This window comes from Desmodus rotundus, chromosome 4, assembly GCF_022682495.2.
Source record: "Desmodus rotundus isolate HL8 chromosome 4, HLdesRot8A.1, whole genome shotgun sequence".
NCBI classification, from domain to species: Eukaryota; Metazoa; Chordata; class Mammalia; order Chiroptera; family Phyllostomidae; genus Desmodus; species Desmodus rotundus.
This window is the reverse complement of record NC_071390.1, coordinates 180,019,482-180,028,845: the sequence shown is the minus strand read 5'-3', so window position 1 is coordinate 180,028,845 and position 9,364 is coordinate 180,019,482. Positions and strand designations below refer to the sequence as shown.

Sequence of the window (9,364 nt, the reverse complement as noted above, 5' to 3'; positions counted from 1 at the left end):
GGGTTTTTAGCTTCCTCACTCCTGATACTATTTTTTTGGAGTTTGCTGTAGGGGTTCCAATATGTATCCTTAATTTACCTCAATCTACTCTGAAATCCTATTATACTGCTTGAGTATGACATAAAGACCTTTCCTTTTTTAGAAGAAGATTTTATTTATTTACTTTTAGAGAGAGGAGAAAGGAAGGAGAAAGAGAGGGAGAAGAACATCAATGTGTGGTTGCCTCTCGAGTGCCCCCAGCTGGGGACCTGGCCCACAACCCAGGCATGTGCCCTGACTGAGAATCAAACCCATGACCCTGTGGTTCGCAGGCAGGTGCTCAATCCTCTGAGCCACACCAGCCAGGGCAAGACCGTTCAACATATAATTCCATTTCCTTCTATCTCTGGTGTTATTGTTGCATGTAATTTATAGTACTTGTGTTATACGTCTGATAATACATTATTATTTTTGCTTTAAACGTTCAGTTGTCTGTAAAGGCTTGAAGACAAGCGAACTGTAGTCTCTCCTGTTTACAAACACGCTCCCGTTTGCGCGGCTCCCCAGCCCTTCGTGTAGGTTCGTGTTTACCTGGCATCTCGACCCTTCCGCCTCGAGAACTTCCTCCAGCATTTCTCACAGAGCGAATGGACCAGCAGCGACTCACTCAGCATCTGTCGAGCTGAAAGTGTGTTTGTTTTACCTTCATTTCTCACTGGTCAGAGAAGCCGCAGGTGACAGTCTTTCTCCCCGGGCCTCCATCGTTGCAATAAGAACGCAGCCGTTTTTGTGCCTGCGCTAATGTAGGTAATGTACGTATCTTTATTTTTCTGGATGCTTTGAAGAATTTAGTTTTTGTTTTCAAAAATTTGCGTCTGCCCTGGCTGGTGTGGCTCAGTTGGTTGGAGTGTTGTCCCATACACCAAAGGTCGCAGTTGGGGTTCCCCGGCAGGGCACCTAACGCAGTTTGCAGGTTCAGTCTCCGGTCAGGCAACCACTCGCTGTTTCTCTCCCCGCACCCGCCTTCCTCTCAAAAAGTGGTAAGGGTTAAAGAAAGATTGTGCTTAGGTGTTTTCTTTGTATTGATTCTGCTTGGCATTTGTTGAGTCTGGGGATCTGTGGATTGGTGTTCAAAAATCTATTTGAGAAAATTTTAGCCACTATTCCTGCAAATATATTTCTCCCATTTTGTATTCCTGGGACTCTAATTTCACATTTGTCACATGACATGCTGGCGTCCGTAGGTCCCAGGACCTCCTCTCGTGGGACTGAGTTGTGCTCCTCTCTGGGGCTTAGGTTGGATTATTCAGGTTGAAGTGTCTTCGAGGTCACTGGAATTTTCTTTTTCAGTGTCTAGAAGCCTAGCCCATGGTTTTTTAAATTTCTGATGTTGTGATGTTCGTTTTCAGTTTTTGAATTTCTTTTGCGATTTTAGAGTTTCCATTTCTCTTTGAAAACACCCTGTCCCTTTCTCTATTATTCCATCTTTATCTGTAAATTCTTCCACATACTCATAATACATTTTTTACATCATGTGTTTGCTAATTTCAATGACTGGGTCCTATGGGGTCCACATCTTTTGCCTGCGTTTTCTGTGGATTACGGGGTACGGGGTACGTTTTCCTACTTCTTCACATGCAGTAATCTCTACTCCGTCCTACTTCTTCACATGCAGTAATCTCTACTCCTTCCTACTTCTTCACGTGCAGTAATCATCTCTACTCCGTTGCAGGCACAGCACAATCCACCGGTGCAGACGAACTTGCAGCGTTTCGTCCACATTCGACTTTGCTTATCTCCCACAGAACGCACGCTGTTCCCTCAGTGTGAGCAAGGAGCTTATCACTCGGGTTCCTCCAGCCATCAGCTTGACCCCGGAACTGGGACACGGCTCGAAGGGACCGAGAGCACCTGCGCCTTCCCAGCCCGGTGCCTCCCGCGGCGCTGCGGCCCCCGGTCGTGTCCCAGTCTGAGCTGGGCGCCCAGCTCCAGCGCCAGGTGTACTGGGCTCACCTGACAGGGAACTCCGGCCGAGCTCGGGCCTGGTGCCGTGTGACTGTGGGGGACTGCGTGACAGCACCCCACTCTTCAGCCTCTCCCCTCACCTCCTCTCAGCCTGAGAGTCTGGGGGGCCGGGTCGGCTGGGGGGGCCGAGTGACTCGCCAGGACTGGGCTGTCCTTTCATCCCCGGACAGACGCCTGTCGCAGGTGTGGACATTCCGCCCTACTCCCTTCGTTGGTGAATCGCTCACCTTTCTTGGGAATTCCATTCATAAAAGTTTCTTTGGATCCACCACTCTGCTAGCCGAGTAGAAAAGGAGAATTTTTTTCCTGAGTTTTCCTTGTTGTAACCATCAGATTGCAAACTTTGCTGCCTCTGGAAACCTTTGCTAACTCCGGTGGGAGAGGAAGTGCCATTTTCCTCCCTTCGTTGAGCTTCACCTGGCAAGCTCCTAGGTTAGGATAAAAGACAAACTAGCCTGGCTGGTGTGGCTCAGTGGATTGAGTGCTGGCCTGTGAACCAAAAGGTGGCCAGTTCAATTCCCAGCCAGGGCACGTGCCTGGGTTGCTGCCGGGTCCCCGGTTGGGGCCATGCAAGAGGCAACTGATCGATGTTTCTCTCTCACATCGATGTTTTTCTCCCTCTCTTCTTCCCTTCCCCTCTCTCTAAAAGAAAATAAAGTTAAAAAAAAATAGTCTAAATCCACGCTCTCAAGTCCAACATATTAATTAAGCAACGTTCCATACTAAATTCAGGTCAAGCACTCCTGCCCCATCCCCCCGCCCCCACAGAGCGGTGGGTGCTCTCCCACACTCTGCGCCCCAGCCCCGATCCCCTCCTGTGGCTCACCCCCGTGCAGCCCTGCGCGCCCAGCCTGGACAGAAGCCGAACTTTGAGCCCTGCCCTCCTGTACCTGTCCGCCTGCTGGGTTCCCCGCGTGCCCACCTGTCTCCTCGGAGACATGGAGCTCAGTGGGGCTGTTCTAGGTGGTCCCCTGGTCTCAGACAGAGGAGGGCACACAATAGACGGTACAGCCCCTCTGCCCGACCACACCACCCCTCTTCCTCTCCCTCCTGGACAGCACCCCTCTAGTCCCTGCTGTGCCCTGGGGTGTGCAGAGCATCTCGAAGCTCGGGGCCGGCTCAGGGAGGTAGGAGGCCGGGCAGGAGCCCCGCACACAGGGAAGGACTCAGTTGGGCCTCGGTGTCCTCCTCACATGTGGGGATTAAAGGTCAGTGTGGGCAAAGCACCCGGTGTGCTGCCCGGCTCCCAGTAGGCACCTAATTGGAGGTGGCTGTTGGTGCTCGCCCTGCCCCGGGGACCCGTGCCCAGAGCTGGGAGCTTCCCTCTGCAGGACGTGGCCTTGACCAGGGGCCTGCTGTGCGGCAACCTTCCAGACCCGTTTCCCTCCCAACAGGGACCTTCTTAGCAGGAGCAACACCGTCACTGGGTGTTCGGGGCTCTGACAAGTGAGGCCACACATGAGGGCCACCTTCGTGCCCCCGGGCTCCCTTTCCTACTCTGTGAACTCCCCTGCCTATGGGCTGGCTCTCCCTGCCCCCTGCCACCGGCCACCCCTCCTGCTCTTTCTCAGGGCCTCGGGGAAGGGGAAGTCCCACTGTAGGGACAAGGGGGCTGGCAGGGTGAGGGTGTGTGTGTTCTGTTCAGTAGCAATATGGTCTACTTGGTTGATACCGGTTATACTTGGTGACCAGCTTCCTAGCTAACCTGAGTTCTATTTAGTAACAAAGTACTCTGTTTAATTGCTTGCAAGCTTTCTGCTTCATTACGCTTCGCTCGACTTATTTCATCCGTTTGCTGGTCCTAATGAGTCCAGAGCACAGGGCTGTGGCCGACCGTTGGGCGGATATTTGGGTAGGGGTCTCGCATCCCTGCAGAGGCCTTGTGAGGGGAGCTTGGAGCCAGAATACTGGGGGTGGGGGTGGGGTGGGAGCTGGGCCTGAGTGGGGCCCCCAGCTATCCCAGCCCTCTGGGGACCTTGCCTTTCTCCAGTCCTGTCTCAGGGCCTCTACCAACCCCCTGCCCACACCACCGACTCCAGCCTCTCAAGTCCACGTGACTACTTCCCCAGGGCACTGCCCCTCTGTGAGGCCGGTCACCGTCCCTGCTCCCCAGTCACTCCCACTGGCCCCTCTGTTGTCCATCCCTCCACACAGCCAAGGGCTCTTCCAGAAACACAAATCTGCCGGGTCTCCTAGGCGTGGTTCCCAAACCCTTCCCGAGCGACCCCACAGCTTCTCTGCCAGTTGGCCGCCTGTGGGCCACCGCACCTGCTAGGCTGGTCCACTGGGAGTCCTTGGAATACTGGACATGTCCTCCACTGGCTGGGAGGACACAGGCTGGGTGTCCTCCAGCCTGGCACAGGTGAGAGCCCAGAAGGGTCTGGTGGTCAGCTCCTTCCTGTCCAGGAGCTCTAGGCTGGGGGGGAGTGGCTTGAGACGGATGTGACCTTGACCTCCTGACAGAGTGGCAGGACTGTGACAGGTGTGCCTGCTGGTCTGGTGGATGCATGGGAGCGGCTCCTTGCCGCCTGGCAGCGGGGTGTGGTACATGACACCTGAGCTGAGCCCTGCCAGGAGAGGAGATAGCTGGCAGGTGTGGGAGCAGGTGCTTTTCAGCAGGCCTGCCAGAGGCAGGGAGCAGAACGGCACCCACTCAGGGGAGGGGGACAGCACCTCAGCCCTCAGGCGGGCTGGGCCAGCTGGTTGTGTGAGCGCTCAGCTGCGGCCTCCCTTCCAGCTGGTACTGAGGGAGCCTGGAGCCCGGACCTTGGGAATCAGACAGTCAGATTTCTCTGGGCAGACAGGAGGGTCCTAGGGCGTTCTGAGCCAGATGCTCAGCTGGGGGGTGCCGGGGGAGGGGCTGGCGCTGGCCAGGAGGCCCTTCTGGGTGGTGGTTCAGGGCAGGGGAGAAAGGGGAGCCATGGAGCTGTGTCAGGCTTTGGCAGTCAAATCCCATCTCCCTCGCTGCTGTAGGACCCTGTTCGAGCCCCAACGCCACCTGTAACTGCACCTGCCTCTGAGGGGGGTGGGGCACCCAGCATGAGGGGTGCTCTTGGCACCAAACCTTGGCTTCAGGGTGGCCCGTGAGGGAGGAACTGGTGGCCAGTGGCTGGCTGTGGTGGGCAAGAAGGTGTGGTGGCCTCAGGCTAAAGCAGGGTGCTGGGAGAATGGCTGGAGATGCGAGGGGCAGGGCAGTGGTAAGCAGGGGTCAGCCACAGCGGTGTGGGCTCTTTGCAGATGTCCTGCAGGTGGAGCAGGGACTGGGGAAGCTGACCTGGTGACATCCATGTGACAGAGGTAGTAGACAGCAAAGAAGTACGTGCGTTCCCTCTCTCTTCCCCTGGCCCTCTCTCTACCTTGCCTCTCCTGGTGCCCTAGCTCGGGGCTGCTCCTACTCTGTCAGCCCTGGAGCAGGTGCCGGTCGGTCCCCTCCCCACTGTTTCTGTCCTGCTCCGCGCAGCACTGGGTTCCCTGCGGAACTGGGCTTCCCTGGAGCCCTCTCAGGTTTCCTCATCTGAGACTGCCATGCGTTCCCTCCTGGGACCTGCAGTGTTGGCCACGGACCTCCTGACAAAGAGCTGAGAGGGCCCGGGGAGGGAGGGAGTGAGGCGAGAGGGCGAGAGAAGGCGGTACACTTGAGGTCAAACAAAGCAGGTGACACACTCAGAAGAGGAAGAAGACAGGAGAGGGGCTTCACCAAGTCCCCAGGACGCACAGTGTGGAGCGTGGACAGGCAGCAATGAGGAGTTTAAAGGGGAAAGAGGGCAGGAGTGAGGGAGATGCGGGGAAGAGGAAGGCGCAGAGGACTCAGCACCCTGGAAACTAGAAGGGGTGAGAACGCAGTCCCCAGCTACGGAGGTGGCCGGGACAAGGCTGGAGAGGACAGAATTCCAGGAAGTGGGAGGCAGGCGTGTGATGTGGTATGTGACCGCCCCCCCCCCAGCCCCTGCACCTGGCACAGTGAGGGTGGGCGTGGGTGCTTGTCTCGGTTTCTCCTGCTGCTATAACAAAAGTACCAAACAGGGTGGGGTGGGGCGCTGAGAAACAGAAACTCCTTCCTCTGAGTTCTGGAGGCTGGATGTCGCCAGCGGATCTGGGGTCTGAGAACCCATTTCCTGGTTCACAGACTGCTGACTTCTCACTGTCACCTCACATGGCTGAAGGGACAAGGGTGCTCTTTACGGTCTCTTATAAGGGCAGTAATCCCATTCAGGGGGGCTCCACCCTCATGACCTAGTTACCCCCAGAGGCCTCACCTCTCACACCATCATACCAGAGGTCAGGCTGCAATGTTTGGGGGGGGTCATAACCTTCAGTCCATGGCAGCGCTGTTGTAGAGACAATGGCCCCTGAGCCTCAGAGTCACCATTTCCTGTCCTCTGAGAAGCGCTTATCTACCAATGCCAGTTCCCGTCGAGGTATTTTATTTGAAATACAGGGGGAAGGTGCATACTGACAACATTCCAGGTAGCTGTCATTTTGGGAGCACTGGAAGGCCTATGAAGCATAACTTGGTTCTGATTGCTCCAGTCCGTGGCGGGGCTGGAGTGTTATGGCTTCACAGTCCAGGATGCTCCAGCGGGGTTGGGGTCCTGGCTGTATAGCTGGAAGCCGCTAAGACCCAACTAGCCAGGAGTCCTGGACTTGCTTTTCGCCCACACTTAGATTTTACGGCAAATTCCCAGTGGCCGGTTTCCTGAAAGTACTCTGGCAGGCCACTGTGCGGAATTTCCAAATAAATGGTAACTACGGAGGAAGAAGACAACGAGAAGCGGAGAGCTAACCCAGGCAGGTCTTGGGGGCAGAGGTGGCTGTCGGGCGCTGGGAGGCCCTCGGGCTCTCCAGGGGTCGTGCTGGGCTCCGCCGGCCGGCCTGTCCCATCTGCAGGAGGCTGGCCGCCCTCTTTTAAAAATAAAACGATTTCCCTGGAATGCGATCTGGAAAAGCATGAAAGTCAGCGGAAAACAATTGGAAGAGGGGGCGGGGCAGGACCGGCCGGGGCCCTGGAGGGGACGGGGTGGTGGCCGTGAGGGGACCCAGGCCGGGAGCTCAGGACTTCCCGGGGATACAGGGATCCGCGGCCACACCTCCGGCAGCGGAAGTCCCGCCCCAGGCCCGGTAGGCCCCGCCACTCCAGATCCGCCCCCTCAGGACCCCCCTTCACATCTCAAGGCCCCGCCCCCGCTCCTTTCCACTTTGGTTCTCTGGATGCCCCGCCCCTAGCGGCCTCGCCGCGCGTCCAGTTTCCCCGCCCCCTAGAGGCTCCGACCCACTCAGAGTCTGTGTTCAGCAGCCTCCTCCTGAGACACGCCCACGCCCGTGGACGCCACGCCCCGTCTCATCGGAGGCCACGCCCAAACCCGACCACGCCCCCTCTGCCCCAACCCGCCGACCCCCAGGCCCGGGCCCCGCCCCTGCCCGGCCCCGCCCCTTGCTCCGGGCGGCGGCTGAGGCAACCGTTGGGCGCGCGGGAGGCGCGGACGCGGCCGGCGGAGCGAGTGGCCGGTAGGTTGCAGGCCGGGGGCAGGGCCACCCCGCCTCCACTTTCTTTCTTCTCGGGGCGCGTGCTCGCGCCCTCCGCGGCCCGGCCCCGCCCAGCGCGGCGGAGAGCAGCAGGGGCGGCCGGTCGGGTTCTGTCGCTCAGGGCCGCCGGCTCCTCGGAGACCCACGCTCGAACACGGCCGCGGGCCACCCTCCTTTTGTTCCCGGCCCAAGTCTGGGGACTTGTCCTGGGCCCGCGTCTTGGTTGCTGCGAGGCCGGCGCGGTCCTGGACGGCACTGGACGGCGGGGGCCAGGGTCGGGCGGGGCGGTGTTCGGGACGCGACCCCGCCCACCGCGCCCAGCGCCCCGCTCGCTGCCTGCGGGGTCCCGGTTTCCTGTCGGACCTAACAGGCGCCGCATTGTTTGGGCGGAGGCATCTCCAGAGACCCAACTCAGCGCTCACTGCCTCTGGTCCCAGCTCTGCTGCGCTTCGGGGGCCGTCGGGGGTGGACAGGGCGGCCCAGAGTTGTGGGGTGTGAACAGCGTCCCCAGAGTTGTGGGGTGCGGACAGCGGCCCCAGAGTTGTGGGGTGCGGACAGCGGCCCCAGAGTTATGGGGTGCGAACAGCGCGGCCCCAGAGTTGTGGGGTGCGGACAGCGGCCCCAGAGTTGTGGGGTGCGGACAGAGTGTCCCCAGAGTTGTGGGGTGCGGACAGAGTGTCCCCAGAGTTGTGGGGTGCGGACAGCGGCCCCAGAGTTGTGGGGTGCGGACAGAGTGTCCCCAGAGTTGTGGGGTGCGGACAGAGTGTCCCCAGAGTTGTGGGGTGCGGACAGCAGCCCCAGAGTTGTGGGGTGCGGACAGAGTGTCCCCAGAGTTGTGGGGTGCGGACAGCGGCCCCAGAGTTGTGGGGTGCGGACAGAGTGTCCCCAGAGTTGTGGGGTGCGGACAGAGTGTCCCCAGCGTTGTGGGGTGCGGACAGTGGCCCCAGCGTTGTGGGGTGCGGACAGAGTGTCCCCAGAGTTGTGGGGTGCGGACAGTGGTCCCCAGAGTTGTGGGGTGCGGACAGAGTGTCCCCAGAGTTGTGGGGTGCGGACAGCGGCCCCAGAGTTGTGGGGTGTGGAGCGCCTGGCCTGGCAGGTGACAGCCGGGTGTGCTGTTTCCTCATTGGGGGGGTGGGGCTGGCAATGGGCAGGTCGTGGTGCATCTGCCTGGAGTGCGGTGCGGTACTGGAACCTGTGCGGTCACAGCCTGCGGTAACATCGGGCACTGGCCAGGCACAGGGCCTGCAGGACAGGGACGGTGAGGTCTGCATGGAGGGGGCGTGGGCTTCCCGCTCCCGGGGAGGAGGACTGCAGCCCAGGCAGCCCCCCGGGGTGGTCGGGGGCTGCACAGGGAGGCGTGGGGTGGGGTCTGGGGAGGCTGGGTGACGCTGGGATGAGTCCCACAGACTTCACAAGGGGTCTGAGGCTCAGAACGGGCAGTGGCGAGAGGGCGACGAGTGGGAGAGAGCTTTGCTTCAGAAACATAGTCGTCACCGTGTGGAGTTTGATAAAAATGCCTCCTTGCCCTGCTCCGGGCTTTGTGATTGAAGGTAATGGGCACGGCGTGCTCGGCATAGGACCTCGGCCACAGGGACGCTCCTCGGAGGGGGTGGCCCACCGCTGAGCGCCCCCCCCCAGGCACTGGTGACTAGTGAAGAGGGACACCGCTGGGTGGGCCGAGGAGGGCCACAGTGGCCGGAGGTCGCGGGGCGGTCTGCAGAGAGAAGGCCTCAGGAAAGGCTGTGGACTTGGGCCGTGGAGAGGGCGGGAGCGCGCAGGGGCCAGTGGCCAGAGGGCTCAGGGTGGCAGTGCTGGGGGCTGGCGGTGAGGAGGGAGG

The 9,364-nt window shown here is 59.7% G+C and overlaps 1 protein-coding gene across 5 annotated transcripts in view; it reads left to right on the top strand.

Moving 5' to 3' along the window:
* The first annotated feature begins 7,418 nt into the window (after positions 1 to 7,418).
* The window catches only part of RGS12 (regulator of G protein signaling 12), a 91,549-nt gene continuing 89,603 nt past the window's right edge, over positions 7,419 to 9,364 (top strand). For 3 of the 5 annotated variants that reach the window (XM_053922276.1, XM_071221318.1, XM_071221319.1), the window contains exon 1: positions 7,419 to 7,509. The gene's annotated coding sequence lies outside the window, so the exon portion shown is untranslated. Of the gene's footprint in view, positions 7,510 to 8,593; positions 8,786 to 9,364 lie in introns of those variants that run through there. The other 2 variants (XM_071221320.1, XM_053922277.2) reach the window with 2 other exon arrangements.